The sequence below is a fragment of the Notamacropus eugenii genome, chromosome 6, assembly GCF_028372415.1.
Source record: "Notamacropus eugenii isolate mMacEug1 chromosome 6, mMacEug1.pri_v2, whole genome shotgun sequence".
Taxonomy (NCBI): domain Eukaryota; kingdom Metazoa; phylum Chordata; class Mammalia; order Diprotodontia; family Macropodidae; genus Notamacropus; species Notamacropus eugenii.
This window is the reverse complement of record NC_092877.1, coordinates 334,132,286-334,156,894: the sequence shown is the minus strand read 5'-3', so window position 1 is coordinate 334,156,894 and position 24,609 is coordinate 334,132,286. Positions and strand designations below refer to the sequence as shown.

The 24,609-nt window shown below is 36.3% G+C and overlaps 1 pseudogene; it reads right to left on the bottom strand.

Annotated features, from left to right (window-relative positions):
• Positions 1-319: 319 nt before the first annotated feature.
• On the bottom strand, positions 320-23,199 carry LOC140512398 (26S proteasome non-ATPase regulatory subunit 7 pseudogene; annotated as a pseudogene).
• Positions 23,200-24,609: the final 1,410 nt, after the last annotated feature.

The following is a 24,609-nucleotide window of genomic DNA, read 5'->3' as shown; positions in this document are numbered from 1 at the left end:
CTTCACAGAGCACAGAGGTGAACAGAAACTCAGCCAAGTAAGGTTCATAAGAACACTGTTGGTGACTGGTCACCAGCTATGAATAATCTATCAGGTGGCACAACTTCTAAGCATAAACAGAACTTGTGTAGGGTAACATTAATACCCTTCACTTTTTCTTCTTCTTTTTTTTTTTTTTCAAAACATGGTTTTAATGGGGAATAAAGAAAGTAAGCTACACTGTATCTTTGCTCCTCCTTGCTTTCCACACAGTGCTTGAGGCCCAGACCATAAAACCCCAGTAACACATGGCTGTGTTATAGCTGCCACTTTGGGTGAACTTGGTCCCCTTTACCCCCTATTTACTTGAATGATCCCACAGCAAGGACCTTCCCTGTCTGAGATAAGGCAGAAGACTATCAAAACAACATTATAACAAGCACTTGACAGTGAAAAGAACCCTCTAGCAGCATACTCATTTAGCCTGCAATACTTTAATTTTCAAAAAAACACACCAAGTTTTATTTTTTCTCCTTTTTTTCTTCTTTTTTGGCATCACCCTTTTCCTTGTCTTTCTCTTTATCGTCTTTCCTCTCCTTTTTGCTCTCGTCCTTTTCCTGCCCTTCTTTCTTCTCGGCATCTCGGTTGGCAATCTTGTTGTTGATGAGGTTGTGCAAGGCAACCACTGAGCGGATCAGTGAGGCCAGGTACACCACCACCATTTGGTCATTGGTCTTCAAGTAAAATGCCTTGACAAATTCTTGCAGGTTGACATCAGGTAACAGATTGAAGACATCCTGCAGCTGGTAGATTATCTGGTGGTTGATGGGCAACTTGCCCATTGCCACTTTCTCCAAGTAGCCTCTGATGTCCAGAAGCTTGGAGTTCAGTCCCTTTAAGCCATGGACCTGATTGGTGATACGCTGAGAAAGGGTGCCCACTGTGGTGTCTTTGATGTCTCGGAGAAGGTGCTCTACTCCCACTTCTTCTGCTTCCTCTGCTCCAATTTCACTGGTCACGTGCTCAAATGTCTTCGAGGTTGGAGTTCCATCATCATGAACTTCTTCAAAGGAAATATATGCTTCTGTGGGCAGCCCGAGGTCCTTTGGCTTCACATCAATAATCACCAATACTGAGTTAGGACAGTATCTTTTCATGAGTTCATTGATGGCAATGTCATTCTTGTGTAGCTTTGGGCCTGTATGGTACCAACCAACTATTCTTTCTCTAGCATTAACCTTCTTAAACATTCCATACATATTTTCCAAATAGTCGTGATCAAGAAACCAGACTGAGTCATCTTTGTCATCTTCATCAAAAGGGACTGCAAAACTGTTGGATACATCAAGTACTTTTTTCTGCCATGACCCCAAGAGCACACCAACAACACGTTTCTGATTTCCAACTTTTCCTATTCGGTTGAAGTGATCCACCACACTGAGGAGCACCAGGGGGTGAACCACGACCTTCTGCACCGCCAGTTCCGGAATCGCTGCAGCCTGCCAAGCCCGTCTCCCGGCGAAAGTCGGCAGCTGCTGCGACTTCCTCAGCAAACTCCCGGCCCACTTTTTCTTCTTTGTTGGACATATTTCCAATAAAAAAGACCGCTTCAGTGCCTGGAGACCTGCAGTTAATTAGCTGTTAATCCATCACTTAAATCCTCTGTCTTAGAAGAGGCTTCATCTTGAGCATACTCTGAATTCGTGGCTTTTCATGTAAGAGTCACAATGTGTATCCTTACTTTTCTAGGTTTAAAAGTTATATTTTTTTCAAATGTCTATATTTTTATATTCAAACAGATCTGTCTCTATATTATCATGTTCAATCATTAAATGGCAATGGGAAAAATAAAGAAAGAAAACCCCAACTAATACTAGGGAAAATATTTTTTCCCTGCACACTAGCATGTCTCATGTATATTTTTATTATTTTCCCTTTCCATGCAATAAAAAATAAATTTAAAATTAAAAAAAATAGAGCCACAAAAGACCTTCAGATAAGAAATTGCTGGTATGTCCACTATACACAGAAGTAAACCACAATAGAAATGAAAAGAATTCCTTGTAGGTTATCTGGTACATATCTCTGCCTCTCAGCAGGAATTCACTCAAAATATTTCAAAACCAAAAAGAAAAACAACAAAGGTTATTTTCTTTTTAAAAGTTTAATAGTATTTTATTTTAACCCAGTTACATATCAAGAAAAAATTTAACATTCATTTTTATGAAATTTTGGGTTCCATTTTTTTCTTCCTCCCTGTTATCCTCCTTTTCCCTCCTTAGAAAATGGTAGGCAGTTTGATATAATTTATACACATACTATCAACTGAAAATATTCTAAATTCATCAAAATTGTGGAAGAAGAAACAGATCAAGAAGAAATAAAACACTGAGGAAAAAAAACTTAAATAAAAAAAAATATGCTCATATTTGCATCTGAGTCCATCAGTTCTTTACCTGGATATGGACAGCATTTTCCTGTGTCAGTTCTTTCTACTTGCCTTGGATCATTGTGTTTCTTAGAAGAGCTGATTCATTTATAGTTGATCACCACATGATATTGCTGATATTATATACAAGTTCTTCCTGGTTCTGCTCATTTCACTTTGCATCAGTTTGTACCAATCTTTCCTTGTTTTTCTAAAATCTACCAGTTCATTTCTTATTGCACAATAATATTCCATTACCTTCACATGCTACAGCTTATTTAAACATTCCCCAGTTGATAGGCATCCCCTCAATATCCAGTATTTTGTCACTATGAATATTGCTGCTATAAATACTTTTACACATGTAGATCCTTTTCTCTTTTTATGATCTCTTTGGGATACAGACATAGTACTAGTATTGCTGGATCAAAGAGTATGCACAGTTTTATAGCCCTTTGAGTATAATCCTAAATTGCTCTCCCGATTGGTTAGATCCGTTTACAACTCACACAACAGTGCATCAGAGTCCCATTTTCCCAATGTCTTCTCCAACATTTATAATTTTCCTTTATCGTCATGTTAACCAATCTGATAGATGTGATGTGATACCTCAGCCTTTATGGAGATAATCATATGACTTATGTTAGCTTTGTTATTTAAAAAACAATCATTTTATTTTGCATCTCTCTAGTCAACAATTATTTAGTGCACTTCATGTGCCTGTAGATATCTTTGATTTCTTCTTCTGAAAGCAATCTGTTCATATCATTTCTCTCATCATTTGGGAAATGGTGTATAATCTTATAAATTTCAGTCAGTTCTCTGTATTTTTGAGAAATGAGGTCTTAATCAGAGACACTTATTATAAGAATTATTTTCCAGATTTCTGTTTGCTGTCTTGGTTGCACTGGTTTTGTTTGTACGAAAGCATTTTAAATGATGTAATTGAAATTACCTACATTTTCTAATGTTCTCTATGTCTTGTTTGGTCCTATATTCTTCCATTCTTCATAGATCTGACAGGTGAACTATTTCTTACTCTCCTAATTTGCTTACCGTCTCTCCTTTCATGTCTAAATCATGTACTCATTTTAACCTTATCATGATATTTGGTGTAAGCTGTTAGCCTATGCCTGCTTTCTGTCATATTATTTTTCTAGTTTTCCCAACAGTTTTTGTTAAATAATGAGTTCTTATCCCAGAAGCTTGAGTCTTTGGGTTTTTCAAACAGTAGATTATTTTAGTCATTGACTACTGTGTCCTGTACATTTGACCTATTCCACTGACTCACAACTCTTTTTCTTAGCCAATACCTGGTAGTTTTGATGATCAATGCTTTATAATACAGCTTCTCATCTGGTATGGCTAAGTCACCTTTCCTAGCATTTCTTTTCACTATTCCCCTTGATATTCTAGAACTTTTGTTCATCCAGATAACTTTTTTATTATTATTTTTCTGCCTCTATAAAATATTTTTGGTATTTTTATTGCTATGACACTAAAAAAATAAATTATTTAGGTAGAATGTCATTTTAAAAAAAATTGTTGGCATGGCCTACCCATGAGCAATTGATATATTTCCAGTTGTTTCGATCTGGTTTTATTTGTGTTAAAAGTGTTTTGTAATTGTGTTTATATACTTCCTGAGTTTCTCTTGGCAAGTAGAATCCTATGTATTTTATATTATCTACAGTTACTTTTAAAGGAATTCCTCTTTTTATCCCTGCTTCCAGGCTTTGTTGGCTATATAAAGAAATGCTGATGATTTATGTGGATTTACCTTATATAATGCAACTTTGCTAAAGTTGCTCATTATTTCAAGTAATTTTCTAGTTCATAATGTAGGGTTCTCTAAGTGTACCATTGTCTTATTTGCAAATGCTGACAGTTTTGTTTCCTCATTGCCTATTCCAATTCTTCGGATCTTTTCTTTCTCTATTGCTATAGCTAACATTTCTAGTACTATATTAAATAATAATGGTGATAGTAAGCACTCTTTCTTCAGTCTGATCATATTGGGAAGGCTTCTCACTCATTCCCATTACAGATAATGCTTGCTGAACAATTTAGGATACATGCTGCTTATCATTTTAAGGAACACTCCCTTTATTCCTATGCTCTCTAGTGGTCCTTAATACAAATTGATGCTGCATGTTATCAAAAGCTTTTACAGCCACTATTGAAATAATCATGTGACTTCTGTTAGCTTTGTTATTGACATGACAAATCATGTAGATATCTTTCCTAATATTGAAACAACCTTGCATTCCTGGTATAAATTCCACCTACTTATATTTTTATAATCCTAGTGGTCTATTGCTAGGATTAGCACAATTTTCACAATTATGTTCACAATTTTTGCATCAATATTCATTAGGGGAAAAAAAGTATATAATTTTCTTTCTCTATTTTAGCTTTTCCTGATTTAGGTATCAGCACCATATTTTTTTTTTTTCCATAAAAGGAGTTTGGTAGGAATACTCCTTTGCCTATTTTTCTAAGTGTTTTATATAGTATTGGAATTAATTATTCTCTAAATGTCTGGTAGAATTCACTCATGGACCCATCTGGCCCTGGGGATTTTTTTCCTTCAGATGTCATTAATGGCATGTTCAATTTATTTTTCTAACATGGGGTTATTTTTGCTATTTTCTCATGTGTTGATCTAAGTTATTTGTATCTTTTTTTGGCAAATATTCACTGATTTTGCTCAGATTGTAGCATTTATTGGTGTATAATTTGGCAAAATATTTCCTAATAATTACTTTAATTTTTTTTGTGATTGGTGGTTCTTTTATCCTTTTCATTTTTGATACTGGCCGCTCTGTTTTCTTCTTTCTTTTTTAAATCAAATTAACGACTGAGCTTATCTATCTTATTCTTTATTTTTCCACCCAAAAACCAGATTCCAGGTATATTTATAAGTTTATAGTTTTCTTACTTTCAAACTCATTAATCTCACCTTAGATTTTCAGAATTTCCAATATTGTCTTCAAATAGGAATTTTTAATTTGTTCTTCTTCTTGATTTTTTTTCTCAGTTGCATGCCCATTTCATTGATCTGGTTTTTTTCCCCATTGTGTTGGTGTGAGAATTTAGAAAAATAAAATTTCTTCAAGTTACTGCTTTGAGTGTTTTTCATAAATTAGTCTATGTGGTCTCATTGTTGTCATTGTCTTTAATGAAATTATTGATTATTTCCATCATTTATTCTTTGAATCAATTATTCTTTAAGATTAGAATATTTAATTTCCAGTTAATCTTAATCTACCTTTCCAGTGTCTTTTGTTGAATATAATTTTATTACATGATGATCTAAAAAGAATGCAGTTCATATTTTTTGCCTTTTACATTTGATTTTGAGGATTTTATACACTTTTATTAGGTTAATTTTTTAAGTAGATGTCATACGCTGATGAGGAAAAGAAAGAATATTCCTTTCTCTTTGCATTCAGTTTTCTATAAAGGTATGTTATATCTAACTATACACACACGTATATATACACATGCATACATATATACACACATACATACACACATATGTGTATATGTACATATATGTATATATACATATATGTACATATATGTATATATGTACATATATGTATATGTGTATATATATATATATGTATTCTACGTACCTCCTCAGTTTCTTTGTTGTTTATTTGTTGATTGGACTTATCAGATTCTGAAAGGAGACAGTTGAGGTCCTCCACTAGTATAGTTCTGTTTTCTATTTCTTCCTACAACTGAATTAACTGTTTTTAAAAAGAATTTAGGTTCTATGTGTCTTGGTGCATATGTGTTTAGTACTGATATTACTTCATTGTCTATGGCATCTTTTAGCAGGTTCTAGTTTCCTTCCCTATCTGTTTTAGTTAGATTTATTTTTCTTTTGCTTTCTCTGAGGTCAGGATTTCTACCCCTGCTTTTCTGTGTTTTTTGTTTGTTTGTTTGTTTGTTTGTTTGTTTGTTTTTGCTTCAATGGAAGCCTACTATATTCTGCTTGAGGCTTTTGCCTTTATTCTGAGTGTATCCCTTTACTTCAAATATGTTTCTTATAAGCAACATTTTATAGGATTATGACTTTTGACCTACTCTGCCATCCACTTCAATTTTATGGGAGAGTGAATGTGGGAGAGAGAATCATATTCACAGTTATGATTACTAACTGTATCCTTCTCTCCATCCTATTTTCCACCAATTTATGTTTTCCTTTCTCCTTTTACCCTTTCCTTCTTCAACAGAATTTTGCTTCTGACCATCACCTCCCTTTTCCTTCTTCTTTCCTCTAGTACTTCTCCCTCTCTTCTTCCCATATTTCTATCCACCTCTTCCCTTTCCTATCCCCTTTCCTTTCATACTTCCCATAAAGCAAGACAGATTTCTATACCCAATTGGTTGCATATGTTATACCCTCTTTGAGCCAAATCCGATGAAGGTAAGGTTCAAACAATGCTCACTTCCCTCCCTTCTTTCTCTCTACTGTAATAAGTCTTTGGAACTCTTTCTGTGTATTTTACCCTTTTCTGTCCCCTCCTTTCCTCTTCTCCCAGAAAGATCTTTTTTTCACCCCTTAATTATTTTTATTATCACATCAAAGTGAACTTATTCCCATGCCTTCTGTCTATGTAAACCCCTTGCAAACAATACAGTTCTCAAGTGTTAGAAGTATATCCTCTTCCCATATAGGGATATAAACAGTTTAAACTTATTGAATAGAATGATCAAATTTTTGTCCAGTTATTTCTTTTAATCATGAATAACTGAAAATCCCCTAATGCCTTCAATGTCCATTTTTTCCCCTGAAATCTTATACTCAATTTTGCTGGATAGTTCATTTTTTGATTGTAATCCAAGCTCCTTTGCTTTCTGGGAATATCATAATCCTGGCCCTTTGATCCTTTAATGTAGAAGCTGCTAAGTCCTGCATAATGCTGACTGTGGTTCCATGATATTTAAATTGTTTTTGTTCTGGATTTATGTTCTGTCTTCCATTTTTTTCATTTTTTGTTATTTTCTTTTTGGCCTGATAATTCTGGAATTTGGCTACAATATTTCTTGGAGTTTTCATTCTGGGATCTCTTTCAGGAGGTGATTAGTGAATTCTTTCAATTACTATTTTGCTTTCTGGATCTAGGATGAGAGGGCAGTTTCCCTCTATGATTTCTTAAAAAATGCTCTCCAGGGTCTTTTATGGATCATGATTTTCATGTAGTTAAATAACTCTTAAATCATCTCCCCTGAATCTGTTTTCCAGGCTACTTTTTTTCCCCAATGAGATATTTTAAATTTTCTTGTATTTTTTCATTCTTTTGATTTTGTTTGACTGATTCTTGATGTCTTATAAAGTCATTACCTTCCACTTGCATAATTCTTAATTTTTTTGCATTTAAATTTATTTATTCAAGTTTTCAACATTCATTTCCCCAAAATTTTGGGTTCCAAATTTTCTCCCCATTTCTCCCCTCCCCCTACCCTAAAACGCCAAGCATTCTAATTACCCCTATCACCAATCTACCCTCCCTTCCCTTATCCACATCTTCTCTTTTGTCCTGTAGTGCAAGATAACTTTCTGTACCCCATTACTTGTATTTCTTATTTCCTAGTTGTATGCAAGAACAATACTCAACAGTTGTTCTTAAAACTTTGAGTTCCAACTTTTCTTCCTCCCTCCCTCCCCATCCATTCCCATTGGGAAAGCAAGCAATTAAATATAGGCCATATTTGTGCATTTTTGCAAATGACTTCCATAAAGTCGTGTTGTGTAAGACTAACTATTTTCCTCCATCCTATCCTGCCCCCCATTTCTTCTATTCTCTCTTTTGATCCTGTCCCTCTCCAAAAGTGTTGACTTCTGATTGCTCCCTCCTCCCACTGCCCTCCCTTCCATCCTCCCCCCCCATCCTGCTTATTCCCTTCTCCCCCGCTTTCCTGTATTACAAGATAGGCTTTCATACCAAAATGAGTGTGTATTTTATTCCTTCCTTTAGTGGAATATGATGAGAGTAAGCTTCATGTTTTTTCTCTCACCTCCCCTCTTTTTTCCTCCACTGAAAAGTCTTTTACTTGCCTCTTTTATGAGAGATAATTTGCTGCATTCCATTTTTCCCTTTCTCCTCCAAATATATTTCGCTCTCACCTTTTAATTTCATTTTTTTAAAGATATGATCCCACCCTATTCAATTTACCCTGTGCTCTCTGTCTCTCTCTGTCTCTCTCTGTCTCTCTCTGTCTCTCTCTCTCTCTCTCTCTGTGTGTGTGTGTGTGTGTGTGTGTGTGTGTGTAATCCCACCAACTGCCCAGATACTGAAAAAAGTTTCAAGAATTACAAATATTGTCTTTCCATGTAGCAATGTAAACAGTTCAACTTTAGTAAGTCCCTTATGACTTCTCTTTGCTGTTTACCTTTTCATGCTTCTCTTGATTTTTCTGTTTGAAAGTCAAATTTTCTTTTCAGCTCTGGTCTTTTCATCAAGAATTCTTGAAAGTCCTCTATTTCATTGAAAGCCCATTTTTTCCCCCTGAAGTATTATACTCAGTTTTGCTGGGTAGGTGATTCTTGGTTTTAGTCCTAGTTCCTTTGACTTCTTGAATATCCTATTTCATGCCCTTAGATCCCTTAATGTAGAAGCTGCTAGATCTTGTGTTATCCTGACTACATTTCCACAGTACTTAAATTGTTTCTTTCTAGCTGCTTGCAATATTTTCTCCTTGACCTGAGAACTCTGGAATTTGGTCACAATGTTCCTAGGAGTTTCTTTTTTTGGATCTCTTTCGGGAGGTGATCAGTGGATTCTTTCAATATTTATTTTGACACCTGGTTCTAGAATATCAGGGTAGTTTTCCTTGATAATTTCCTTGATAATGAAAGATGATGTCTAGGCTCTTTTTTTTGATCATGGATTTCAGGTAGTCCCATAATTTTTAAATTGTTCCTCCTGGATCTATTTTCCAGGTCAGTTGTTTATCCAATGAGATATTTCATATTATCTTCCATTTTTTTCATTCTCTTGGTTTTGTTTTGTGATTTCTTGGTTTCTCATAAAATCATTAGCCTCCATCTGTTCCATTCTAATTTTGAAAGAACTATTTCAAAACTAACTTTTGAACCTCCTTTTCCATTTGGCTAATTCTGCTTTTGAAAGCATTCTTCTCCTTATTGGCTTTTTGAACCTCTTTTGCCGATTGAGTTAGCCTATTTTTCAAGGTGTTATTTTCTTCAGCATTTTTTTGGGTCTCCTTTAGCAAGGTGTTGACCTGCTTTTTATGCTTTTCTTGCATCTCTCTCATTTCTCTTCCCAGTTTTTCCTCCACCTCTCTTACTTGATTTTCAAAATCCTTTTTGAGCTCTTTCATGGCCTGAGGCCACAGAACATTTATTTTTGATGTTTGGGATACAGAAGCCTTGACTTTTATGTCTTTCCCTGATGGTAAACATTTTTCTTCCTCATCAGAAAGGATGGGAGAAGATATCTGTTTAACAAGATTGTAACCTTCTATAGTCAGTTTCCCAACCAGTTACTTGGCTTTTGGGTCCTTTGTCAAGAGTAAGGTATACTCTGGGAACCTGTAAGATCTCAGTTCCTCCAAGGTGGCACAATTAAGCATGTACACTGGTCTGGGAGTAAGGAGAGATTTTTGTGCCCAGAATCTTAGCAGAGTTTCCTCCCCCTAGCCACGTGGCCTCCAGTTCTGCCAAGCCAGCACTGGGGGCTGAGATTCAGATAAGCTCCATGGGTCAGGCCACCATTCAGTGTGTGATAAAGATCAGCTCCCTCAGGACCTCTACACAGGGCTGAGGTAATAATCAGCTGCTCAGTGCCCTCATGGTTTTTATGATCCACCAATGATGTGGGCTGCTGAAGGGGCTGCTGTGGGAACTGCTGCCACCTGCCTGATATGGCCTCTGAGGCTGCTACCTAAGGCTGCAGCTATAGGAAGGCCCTTCTCCCTTCTCAGCCAGCTGAAAAAACCCTGTCATTGACCTTTGGCACTTATGGGTTGAGGGATCTGAGAACTGCTGCTACTAGGACTAGAGATTCCACCCTAAAGGGCTGTTTGCGAGCACACTGTGTCTAAGGCTGGGCTGAACTCAGCTCCACATCTGGTGCAACAGACATTTCTCATGGGCCTTTCAGGTCACTCTGGGCTAGAAATCTCCTCCACTCTGTTGTTCTCCACTTCTACTGCTCCAAAATTTGTTGAGAGTCCCTCTCTACAGGTATTTTATGGGCTGTGTGGGGAAAGCCAGCATATGTGTGTCTTTCTACTCTGCCATCTTGGCTCTGCCCCCCCCCCCCATTCTTATTTTTAAGAAATTATTTTCTTCATTAACTTTTGTGCTTCCTTTTCCACTTGGTCAATTAGCTGTTTTAAGGAGTTGTTTGCTTCAGTCAATTTTGGTTCTTTCTTTTCCAAAGTATTGATTCTCTGTTGCATATCTCTCATTTAGGATTTTTCTTCAGTTCTTCCAAGAAGGTTTTTTGGGCTTGAGACTAATTCATGATCCCCTTTGGGGTTTCTGATGTAGGTATACTGACAGTGTTGTCCTCTTTTGAATTTGCATTTTGATCCTCTCCATCTCTATAGAGTCTATGTTCAGTGTTTATTTTTCCTTTCTGTTCATTATGTTTGCCTCTTTCCTAGTTTTTAAAGTTTAGCTCCACTGCTAAAGCACAGGGGTTGGGGGAGACTTTCCTAAATTTCTTGTGCTGGGACTAGGGGCTTGGTTACTAGCCTTGTGCCCTGGGGCCTCAGGTGCTGACCTCTGCATTCTGTAGGGGTTCTGCCAGATAAGCTGGTGCTGAGCTGGGGTCCAAGTGGTGGTGTCTGGCATGTGCTAAAACTTTGTGGTGTGTTTCTGTGTTTCCTTGAGTCTGGCCACTAGAGGGTGCCTGTTTGCCCTGGGCTGTGTTTAAGCATGTGGAGGTCCGGCTTGTGGAGGTCTGGCTTGTGGAGGTCTGGCTTATGGAGAATGTCTTTTTGCACAGGGCTATGAAGCATGTGGTGGTTCTTGGTTTGACATTTTCCCTAGTTATGCTAAGATTTGTGGTGTTTCCTGTTGGGATTGGAAGCTCAATTCCATGTGGACGGTCTTGGGCGGGTAAAAGTGGGACTTCTAAATCTTAGAGTCTTATGAGGCCGTCCATGAACAGCGGGGGTTCAAGAAGGTCAGACTGAGCTAGCTCGGCTAGCTCGGGTATTTCCGCCTCTCCCCTGGAGATACGTGATGGGTGGAGTCTCCCTGCCCTCGAGGTCGTCCCGGATTGGAGCACACCTAGTTACCTAACAGCACGGTATTGAGATGCAAACTGTGTGGCTGAAGGTTAAGTAGGATTGAGGAAGCCGGAAAGCTCTCTTAGCACGTGAGGAGCCAAAGAGGACAGTAGGCTCTGCTTCTTTTCTTTCCTCTCTCCCCTCCCCCTCTCTCCCCGCTTGTACTTCTACTTCCAATCCCTTAAGCTTAGCCTCCTTAGGAAATCTCCCCCTCTTCCTCCTAAGGAAGACCTCCCTGCACTTGTAACCCAGACCCTGTAATAAAGCTCAACCCCTGTTCGACTCTGGAACGTCTTTTCTCTCATACGTTTATCCGGTTTGGCCAACCGAAGACCTGGGACAGGTAAGAAAGACTCTGGTAGCCCAATACAGGCCTCTAGGCCTGGCAGTTTCCTGAAGTTGGTGCTTACCTGCTTCACCACATTTTACCACTTCTGTGACTTTAACTTACAAACAAGTTGCAGATCTGCAACAGTAGAGAGTTTCCATATCCAAAGTCCCCTACAGCATAGCTATCAAATTCAAATAAGAATGGGGTCACTAAATAGTTCATAAAGATTTCTGGGGCCTTAATGACAAAAAATATTGACTTAGAAAAACATATATTAAGATAATCTATCTTCTATTTTTTTTTCATTTTTTGTTAAGTGTTTCTGAATTACATTTTAATCTTATTCTAGTGTTCCTCTAGGGTTCTCTGTCCTATACCAAAGGAATCATATATCTAAGGAAAAAAAACCTAATAACAACATAAAAATCACCACCAGAATAAAAAACAACAACAAAAATGCCTTTTCCCAGTAGTATGTTCATCTCCCATAAACTTAATTTTAAAATAAAACAGTGGCAGTGTAGTGTGGTGGATAGTTTGGTGTACTTAGAGTTAAGAGGACAGAGATTCTAATCCTGCCTCAGTCATTTTCTAGCTATGTGATGCAGGACAAGTCACTTAATCAGCTTTAGTTCACTGTTTTCTGATCTGTAAAATAAGGAAGTTGACTTGGGTGGCATAATATGGTCCATACCAGCTCCAAGTCTCAGATCCTATCATCCTGCAAATGTCAGATTTAAGACTCATTCTTCTTGTTTTACTGTGGGCTGATGAGAAAATTTATTCACCAATTATGGGAACTGTAAATAAGACCCCTTTAGATTTCTGTTCTTGAAGCTAAATAAACCCATTCTCCTCTTAGGGAATACCTTTCCAAACAGTAAATATTAGTTGCTCTGGCCCTCAGTGAATTTCTTATGTCATGCCTGAGTTATGGGAAGAAGTAAAACCAGGGGACAATTCAGCTGAATAGTCAAAGGGTCCCATTCCCAGTCTCTCTCTCTCTCTCTGTCTCTCTGTCTCTGTCTCTGTCTCTCTCTGTCTCTCTCTGAGTCTCTCTATCCCTCTGTTTCCTTTGTCTCTCTATCTCTGTTGCTCTGTCTCTGTCTCTGTCTCTATCTTTCTCTCTGTCTCTCTGAATTTCTCTATATTTTTGTCTCTCTGTCTCTGTCTCTGTCTGTCTCTCTGTCTGTCTGTCTCTCTTGCTCTCCCTCTTCCTGCCCCTTGGTGTGTGTGTGTGTGTGTGTGTGTGTGTGTGTGTGTGTGTGTGTGTGTGTGTGTATGTGTGTTTCTGACAGTCGACTCTGCCAGGTGAATTATTTCTGGAAAAAATCTAAGTCATGCCATGCAAAACCAAGAATGATGCAGTAATAATAGGGCCCATGTAGTGACAATATGATATTCACAGCACGTAAAACGGCTATGAATATGACAGCACAGTTCTGAATCATAAAATACAGGAGACTCTCCACATGGAGGATAGAACCAAAATATTTATTCAAACACCGGAAAACCAAATCCCTCATAACAACAAAGAAATCCATCATAGGAATCAAGAAGTTTATAGACATTATCAGGCTTTCCCACAAACAAACACCCTTGAGCACAATGCCCTTCTTTCCCCCACAGTCAGTTGCCTGCTTTCTCTCTCACTCCCAGACCTGATTAGTCTGACCAGTTTCCTCTCAATTCTTCTCTGGCTCTTCCACTTCCTGTTCCACCCTTTCAGCAAGCCCCTCCCACCACATGTGACTTAGACTTCCTTGTGATTTAAGCAGATCACATGCACCCCTTAGTGAATGGGAAAAATCTTCAATTTAAGCAAAAGAAAAAGGATATTAACAATATAGCCCATGATTGTAATTACCCAGGACCATACAAGGAAGTAGCAGTTTACAAGTTGTGGTCTTTATGTAAAATCTTTAGAGGACAATGGGTTATACAAACATCGGCTGTTGGAACAGTGGAGAAGGAAAGAATGAAACAAGCAATTATTAAGATACATGCTATGCCCCAGGCACTGTTTTAAGTACTTAAAAAATCAATCAGTCAGCAAACATTTTTTAAGTTCCTACTAAATGCCAAGCACTATGTTAAGCATTAGATACAAAAAAAAAGAAGTAAAAGACAGTCCCTGCCCTCAAAGAGCTTATGGTATAATAGTGTAGACAACATTCAAATAGATATAAATATATACAAGATAAATTGTTATTGTTTGTCCTTCATTTTTGAAGAAGATCCATGACATCTTGGATGATTTATGTTTTGACTCTGGGATAATTTCGATTTAATATAAGGCAGAGTTGCATGGAGTAATCAGGCTACTATCTCTTCCACAGTCATTGAAGTCCAGTGGCAAGACAAAAGTCAGAATGACTGGCAATGGCCCAGAATGCAAAGGATGACCTTGGCATCTTTGACACTTTGCCAAGCTCTAAGATTGATATTTCTTATAAAACTAAATACCTTTCAGGATGACAGAAATTTTTTTATAATTCTACTTATAAAAACTTTATTCAAAAAAAAATGATAAGATTTCTTGGTTACACTTTTATATTTATTCCCTCAAAAATGTTTGAAAAATATATACACTGGCTGTCTCTCTCAATTTTGTCTTCCTGTTCACGGAAAGAGATAAGATTCTTTCTATATAACCATATGTTTCCTTCTGTTACTTGGTTGAATTTCAACAGGTTACACAGGTCTTTTATGATTAGCTCTCTTCTCAGACAAGCCTCCTGTGATTTGAAGGTGCCTAAGGACTCATACTTGGAGTTGGATAAACTTTAAGGCATGAAATTCAGCTGGCTAAAAACAAACTTTACCCCTCCTTTTCTCTACCTACCTACCAAATTATTAATTAAAGTATCTTAGGGGCTTGCATCTCTTGAATTTTAATTTGTGCTTCTGATTTGAATTAGGGTTGAAGTAAACTCAGTGGAAAAAGTATTACTGCTATGTCAAAATTCTTTATCTGCTGTGCCTCAAGAGGAGTAGACTGACAGATTTTCAGTAAATCTGGACTCCATAAAAAGGTCAATGAACTCATGATTCTCAATTAAATATGAAAATTTCCAGAATTCATTGGAGTGAATTTTAATTATTCTAATGGACAATGGTCAAGTAAAAAAAAAATAACAAACTACAACATTAATAACAGCAAAACCTATTTAATTTTTCTTGTCAGCCACAGAGGATCAGATTATGTCTAGACATATTAATAGATCTTTTATTTTTTGGCAGTCATTTGCTTTGGACTACTGATGGAAATTTCAATTTCCCTTTAAATCTCACTAAATAATTTCCTTCTATGATTTCCCTAATGGTAGCGTATTTCCTAGATTTATGACACTGTAGTCTTTTGTGTACTCTATTTCCTTTCAGGAGTTTTAAATTTCCTGTAAATCTTTGCCATCATGTGTCCCTTTGCTCTTGTATTATGAGTTTGGATGAAGAGAAGTAATCAGTAGAGCTTTAATAACTCATCAATTATTTATTGTGCTTCTGGAATGCACATCTCATTTAGTGTCTCTTTCCCCAATTTCTTATTTGCATAATTACCACTAATAAGCAAACTTATGTGGAAAAAATTATTTTTAAAAAAGTCAGATGGAGGACATATTAACAAGTCTCTCAGTCCTCCAAAAAAAAATCTGTTCACATGAAATTATTGAACCACTAATAAAATAAGATGCTTATCGTGAATGCAATTGTGTAATCTTGTATTTTTAAACCTTTGTAGATATTAAAGTACTGTTAGAATTATAGCTGCTGATGTGGGCTTTTTTTTTAAACCCAAGGAAAGCATCTGGTATGATTGTCAAGGCGAGCCCAAGTCTGTTCCTATAACTTTCTAATAGCCTTTGCTTTCTTTTGTGAAGTAATACTGTATGTGATTTTCCCTCCACACTCCATGATATCTAATTACACAACATTTTGGATGGCCTTCAATTTGACAGAAAGCCTCTGATTATCCAAATGAATCATTCATCTAGGATGATGATGATGATGATGATGATGATGATGATGATGATGATGAGGAGGAGGAGGAGGAGGAGGAGGAGGAGGAGGAGGAGGAGGAGGAGAATGCATATACTATTATGAAAGCAATGACTTAGAAATTTCTGCCTTACTTAGAAAGCTTGGTTACCTGACAGCTGGAATGGCAAAACCTGCAGTCATTCTTGAAATCTTCAAAGAGGAACTAAGTAGAATCATCAAGCACTAGAATATGTTGCATACTGTTGCACAGTTAAATGAATCAGAAGGCTTGGCTTTCCTAGTGTTGAGTATTTTCCTTTTTTACTTTTCAGCTTGATTTCTCCTATGTTGCTTTGATATATCTTTATACTGATTATCTAGAAAATAGCTCTCTCTAGGGATTTCATGGTATTTGAGAATTTCCCTTTTAAAGATCTAGAGGTCAAAGAAGTCAACTACCAAATACATTATCATACAATTATAATAAATAGCACAATATCTGAAAGACAGTTAACTGAAAAAGGAGATGAATCAGTCATGCAATGAGAGTGAAAAGCAGCTGATGGATAATTCAGCAAGTTCCAATGGTTTCTATGCAAATTCAAGAGATCTAATTTGGAAAGAATTTCTATTGGAGATACCTGAAGTGTTTGCATGGAAAAAGTTGCACAAGGTGAGAAGATATAAGTGGATACTCTCTGGAATATTGAAGATCTTTGCATGCTAGACAAAGAAGTTTTAATTTTTTCAAAGGGATAGTAATACTGAATGATCTTGACCTGAAGAGTATCAAAATTGCACATGAGTTTTAGGAATATGAACTTAGCAACTCATCTAGAAACTCTCATTTCAATATACAGAATCAGAATTTGCCTTAGGGTCCTTGAGTTGCTTTGCAGACACTGAGAATTATGTAGTATGCTCACACTCACTTAAAATGTATCAGAAGGAAAACTTGTACTCAAATTTTCCTGATTCCAGTGCCAGCTCTATAAATTATGACATGGCAAGTTTCTTGCAAATGCCTTAACAATAATAAGTATTAATATGCAACTTAATTCATTTAGCTGTCCAGTTCAATCAGTGAAAACCTTTCTAAACCCTGATTGTCTAGGGTATTAGCTATCCTACTCGACTCAAAACTATTTATTAATCACCTACTATCCATCAACCACTCTCTTCCCAATTTGGGTCATTTGCAAATTTGATAAGCATTCCATCTCCATCCTTACTGCATTCATGAATAAAAATGTTAAGTAGCATAGGGCAAATCACTGGACATTATGTCATTTCAACTGCTCCAAACCATTTAAAAGTACTCTTTATACTTGACCATTCCAACATTTATGAATCAAACTAATTGTTCATTCATCTACCAACCTCTTGCTTTCTTTTCCTTTTTTAAAAACTATTATTTCATTAAATATTTCCCAGTTACATAAAAATAATTAATATTTTCTAAAATTTTGGGTTCCTAGTTCTTTCCCTTTCTCTTTTCTTCCCTTCTCCTTGAGAAGGCAAACAATTTGATAAATATTATACATGTGAAATCATGCAAAACATTTCCATATTAGTCATCTTGCAAAAGAAAGCACAAACAAAATAAAAGTAAAGAAAATTTTAAAAAGTATGTTTTAACCTACTTGCAAGGTCCAGCAATTTTCTCTCTTGAGGTGGATAGCATTTTTCATCATGGGTCCTTTGGAATTCTCTTGAATCATTATTTTAATCAGAGTAGCTAAGTCTTTCATGCTAAGTCATCCCTAAAATATTCTTATTTCTGCTTATAATGTTCTCCCAGTTCTGCTCATTTCACTTGGCATCAGGTCATATAAGTCTTCCCAGGTTTTTTCTCTGCCATCTTCTTGAGTTCAAATACAGCCTCAGACACTTATTAGCTATGTCACCCTGGACAAGTCACTTAACCCTGTTTGCCTTAATTCCTTCATTTGTAAAATGAGTTGTAGAAGAAAATTACAACTCACTCCAGTAACTTTGCCAAGAAAACCTCATGTGGGGTCACAAAAAGTTAGATATAACTGAACAAAAACATGCCAACCTACTGTGACCAAGCATTGGAGTCCTATTAATGAAGGCTAGGAGCATATTAAATTGTTTGTTTGTTTTTTTTTTTGTGATAATTATTTTTATGTCAAGTCACATGATTGCCTAAAATCCTTATTTTTGTCATTTCAAGTTTTTTATCACCTGGACCTTGCATAATATTCCTTATTCTGTTCCATAACTTTTCCTTATACTTTCTACTTCTATTTACTCTCTGTTCCAGCAGTACTGGCCTCTTTGCAGCTCCTCAAACATCATTATTTCTGTGCCGTTGCATTACTTGTCACAAGCACCTGGGATACTTTGTCCATTCACCAGTGTCTTTTAGTTTTAAAGGATTAGTTGAAATCTCATTTCCTCCAGGAGTCATTTCCAGGTCAGCTTCCTCCCTACCCTCAACCATAACAAATTCTTTCTCTTCTCACCCTGCATTCGTTCTATAATTGTGAATATATCTTTTATATACCTAGTTATTGTTATGAATTACTTCATGTGTTGTCTTTCAGAATGGGAGTTCTCTGAATACAAATATTGTCTTTTTACTTTGCTCTGCATCCTTAGTGCTAGGGGACTGGTACAGAGTAATCATTTAATAAATATCTCTCCTTCGCTTATTGATTTAGCTCATTATTTGATGATCAGAATAACTCAATAAATAACAGATCACCATTTTACAGATAAAACTGAAGAGAAGGTAAGTGACTTATTCAGAATCAGACAGGAAATAATAATGCAACGTGCATTTCCTGATTCCATATCCTGACTCTAGTGGAAAATTGTATTGCTTTAGAAGTCACTAGAGACAAGAACTCTGATGATATGATGTCAATGAAAATGTATGAATAGTTTGCAAGTTTATGATATTGATAATATTAGAATTTTATTTAGTTAAAATTCAAGAAGAAATGTTTCTTTTCCCTTTTATTTTGAAATTGAAAAAAGATTTGAGTTATAATAGAGATAGTTTCTTAGGGTCATCTGGCAAGGCAGCAGACTTTTTCCCATCAGTAGTGAAAAATGACTCTTTTTTCACCAAATGATTGATATTATCTGTATTCTGCATCATTTTCTTCTAACAATGTGGCATTAGGTTATTTATTTCCTAAAATAGCTGGTTCACATTTAAATCTCACAAGTTGTTTGTCTTGGTTTCAATAATGAATTTCAAAATTGTTTATCTGTCTAATTCATGAATTGGTCAAGAGTTCTAAGGATAATTCTCCATATCACTTCCTACCCTACTTTTTTTCCTAAGCTGAAAAATGACTAATAAGAGATCAAAATGATTTTGGAGTTTGAAGCTTTGTATAGCTTTCAATAATATTACTACCATTTTACACATTAGTAGTAGTACATTAATGATTTTTTAAAAAGAATCCTAGTCCAAATAGTATGAATTTCAGAGGTTTTTCCTCTTTACCTCAAGCAAAAATAGTATATTTGAGGTAGCTAAAAAAATATAGGATCCTAAGACTTAGAGCTACAAGAGACATTTGAGATAAACAAATCCAAGCTCCTCTTTTTGCAGAAGTAGAACTTAGGCTTGCAATTATTACTATTATAAAGATTTATCACTGAGATATTAAGCAATGGATTTTAGAGGTTCTTCTGAATTTCACAGTTGGAATTACCTTGTAAGTCTTTAGAGCAGATTCTTTGGTTTATGCTTGATGTATGTTGGCTACCAATTGGTCCTAACATAAAACAACAATATAATGTGAATCATTATAGAGACTAGCATTGTTAATGACTGCTTGATACTACCATCAAGATCAATATTCCCATATGAGCAAAGAACAATGTTCTGTTATTGTCATCCTACATCTTTCTTGTTCTAGAAATGACTTTATTAAATTATAAATCATAGTAATTCTGAATAGGTGGTTTGAGTTCTTGGGGTGGAGGTGGGAGGGTGACAGAGTACTCCTGTGAGGTAGCTGCTTCTTAGTCATTTTCTGTCTGAGATTCTATCATGATTAACACTAAACTTGACTTGGGAAACTGAAAAAAAAAAAATTAGCTTTCAGAGCTGTTTTAAATGCTCTTGAAATCTAGGTGAAAGTACTAGATTCTATTATTCTAACTCATTTTACAAAGATTCCCTATCAAACATTAGCTACATTTGGTTCTGTCTATAAAAAGTTCGTTGCATTGCAAAATACTGACAGATGACACAAGAGCGAGTGATGTATCCATTATATGCATATAGTACCTCAACATCACATCTGCTAGAAGACTATATACTTGGCCTGTGCAGATGTACAGTACAGCATCATTTAGACCTGACAAGCAAGAGATTTTTAAAAATTCCAAGTAGAGTTGGTTTTGTTAGTATTGATTTCCACTTATTTTTTCTTGGCTTTATCAAGGCCAAAAGAAAGATTTCAACTGCAATATCCAAGATTTCCATCTGATGATCAGGTGAGAACCTTATCTTGTACCTCACAATGATGTCATCAGCAGTTGTTGAGAAGAATCTATGGAGCTTCAAGTATTGGAGTTTCCTGAAAAGCTGACCTAAGATCAGTACCCCAGGTAAAGCCCTCAAAAAGTATATGAATAAAATGGTCAAAGGAAATGAATAGGCAGTTTTCAGAGGAGGAAACTAAAGCTATCCATAGACATATGAAAAATTGCTCTAAATCACTATTGATTAGAGAGAGGCAAATCAAAACAGCTCTGAGGTACCACATTACACCTATCAGATTGGGTAACATGGCAAAACAGGAAGATGATAAATGTTGCACAAGATGGGAGAGAATTGAAATGCTAATTTATTGTTGGTGGAGCTGTGAGTTGGTCAAACCATTTTGGAGAGCAATTTGGAACTGTGCCCAAAGGGCTACAAAAATGTATGTACCCTTTGAACCAGCAATATTGCTTCTAGGATTGTATCCCAAAGATATAAACATGGGAAAAGGACCCACATGTACAAAAATATTTATAGCAGCTATTTTTGTGGTGCTCAAGAACTTGAAATCGAGGGAATGCCCACCAGATGGGGAATGGCTGAACAAGCTTTGGTATATGAATGTAATGGAATACTATTGTGCTATAAGAAATGAAGAGCACTCAGACTTCAGAAAAACCTTGTAAGATTTCTATGAACTGATGCAGAATGAAATGAGCAGAGCCAGAAGACCATTCCACACAGTAATAACCACAGTGTGTGAGGACTATTTCTGATAGAATTAGCCCTTCACAGCAATACAAGGACCTAATACATTCACAAAGGACTCGAGGTGAAATGCCATCTACATCCAGAGAAAGAACTGTGGAATGAATCAGAATGCAGAATGAAGCAGACTATTTTCTCTTGCTCTGTGTTTTGATTTGGTTTTTCTCATGATTTCTCCCATTTGTTTTAATTCTTCTATGCAACATGACTATTGCGAAAATATGTTAAATAAGAATGCATATGCAGAACTCATATAAGATTGCATGCTGTCTCAGGGAGGAAGGGAAGAGGGAGGGGGAGAAAATTTAAAAGTTATGGAAGTGGTTGTTGAAAACTGAAAACAAGTAAAGTAATTTTTAAAAAGTATATGAATAGGTTAGTGGGTATATGGTGGTTCAATGAAAGAGATGTGTTGGTAAATATTTAAAAACTAGCTCTTGGAAAAAAATATATTTCTTCTTAGAATCCTTCTCTCCCTCCAAAGACCTGGAGAGAAGTTAGAACTGTATTTCTCAAAGTTCTAAGTCAAATTACCAGGATCTCTGTTCTGTCCAGCTTTCACAAATTCTGATCTCAAGAAGACTCAAAGCATTCAACAATCAGTCTCCTTTAATGAAGTCTTATGCAAATAACTCTTTGAACCATGGGAGACATATATGAATTATAATATATTAGTTATAATATAGCATTAAATATAGTATAGCATTTTACATTATTTTAAAATAATATTTTAAAACTTATATGCAATATATGCATATATATTGTGTATGTATATGTATACATACATAATATCCTCTAATTATATAAGCTTTTGGATGTTATTTTATGGGAAAGGAAAAAAATGGTCCCTTTAAAATTAGATTACTGAGCAGGTTATTAATGTGTGTCTGGTGGATAAGGAAAGTGATTGTATGCAAATTTCTGGTTGACTTGGCGGGGGAATGTTTGTCAGAATTTGGAAACTAACTGGCAGGGAAACTTTGTTGATTAGAAAGAATAATTAGTGTGTGATTTACCAAGACCCACAGCATGATAATAAAACATGATTCATTTTTCTGTTTTGCTAGAGGATGGAAAAATAAAAGATGTAGGAATGTCTGAGGAATCTAATTGGTTGTACTAATAATGAAACTTAATGATTTTTCTCTGATTAAGTTGAAAGCTGTCTGATCTCTATCTTGGTAAGGAGAAGATCAAAAGCCGAATATAAACTTTCTGCAAGGCTCCATAATTAAAATCTTTCTGTGGTCTAAAGTTATCTAGCTTTCTCTTTTCACTCTGTACCTCCCTCTCTCATTAAAAAAAAAAAAAAAAAGATATATGAAAAATACTTAAGAAAGTTTCAGCTTAGCTGAGAGAATGATATCTCACTCAGCTTTTGAGATCCAAAATATTAAATGCTAAATGAATGTCCAAGATGCAATTCCTAATTGTACTAAGATTTTTATTGTACTAAAAATATTTATTTAAATCTTATTTAAAAAAATAAGTTTAATGCAGAGTATAGTTGCTATTTAACTTCAATCACCATTAGAAATCGAATTTAGGCTCAGCAGAGTCTCAGAAATTGTTGGCCCTGAATTCTCTTCAGGTTCATATTTTTAAGCCCACAGTTAATGAAAATGTGAGGAATCTATATCAGCCTAGTGCCAGAAGGAAAATAACTTCCTCCATTAGGAAGCGAGTGAAATTTTCAAAACCTAGGAATCTTTGTAGGCTTAGGTGATTCCTCTGTCTTGGGAAGGAAGTATTATATGAAAGTGACTCAATCACTTTATTTGGTAGTTTTCAAATGAAATTATTTTGTTGTTAAAAATTGTGATGAGTAAGATATCCTCTCTTGACTGACTTCCTCTTTTTCATATGAAACTTGCTGCTGAGAGTGTTTTCTTCACCTGGTGGCAAAGTTGCTGCTGTGGTGGTTTGTCTTTCCTTCTGAAGAGGACAAGGTGATGCCATGATTCGCAAGTTAGTTGGATTTAAGTGAGGGTAGGCAGTGCAAAGTCACCAGTCTCATTTTCTCCTCCAGTGCCATCTGGATCCAGTGGCAAAATGCAGATTAGGTGATGATGATCCTGGAGGCAGTGGGAGACCTTGGTCTTTTTAAGCTAAGGTATTTCTGAGTTCTCACTTTGACTAAGGTAACACCCATTTCATTGATTAAGGCTAAGAAATGAGCCAAGGAATGACCCTTTCTACCTAATCAAAACTAAAATCCATCTTCTAGGGGAAGACCCTCAGGGTATCTGGCCTAAACAGAAACAATTACTATTTACTTTCCACGGTTGTTGTTCTTTATTCTCTGAGGACCAAAATGACATCACTATTTTTGAGTCAAGTTTCCATGTTTTGGAATGTGGCTAATCAGACCAATAAGAGCTTGGAATGCTCTACCACAGGTCAGGCACAGATAGTCCCTGTGAGCACTTGGGGTGGATACTCTAAATTTGCGCATACTGAATTTCCTTTGAGCTATTTCAATTCTGCCTTGCTCCTAGAGCACAGCTCTATCTCTGATGTGGGCACACCATGCTGAGAGGTCATGTGCCAGTGTCTCCCATGTCACACAATCAATTCCAAAGTTCTTAAGAGAGATCTTGAGAGTGTCCTTGTATTGCTTCTTCTAATCACTGGGTGAACAGTTGCCTTGTGTGAGTTCCCCATAAAGCTGTCTTTTTGTCAAGCCTACATTTTGCATGCAAACATCATGGCCAGCCTATTAGAGTTGTGTTCTCTGAAGCAGAGTTTAAATGCTTGGCAGTTTAGTTTGGTAAAGGACCTCAGTGCCTGATGTCTTGTTCTGCCAGGTGATCTTCAGAATCTTCCTAAGACAATTCAAATGGAAGCGATTCAGTTTGCTGTCATGGCACTGGTTTACTATCCAGGTTTCACAGGCATACAACAATGAGGTCAGCACCACAGCTCTGCAGACCTTCAATTTAGTAATCAATCTAACATCTCTCCCACACTTTCCCTAGAAGCCACGCAAACATTGAACTAGCTCTGGCACTGCATGTGTCAACCTCATTGTCAATGAAAGTACCCTAACAAGGTAAGTGAACTTATCCACAACATACAAAACTTTTCCATTTGCTGCAACCAATCATTTCACATATGTATCATGTGCCGCTGGCTAACAGAGTACCTGCGTTTTCTTGGTGTTAATTTTTAGACCAAAATTAGCACAAGCAGCAGAGAATTGATCCATAATTTGTTGTATCTCAGCTTCAGAGGCTGCATTGAGTTCATAAACATCCACAAACAGAATATCATGCGCCAACACTCCCTCCATTTTGGTCTTCGCTTGTAGCCTTTGCAAGGTGAAAAATTTACCATCCACGTGGTAGCTCACCTTGATATTCATCCTCA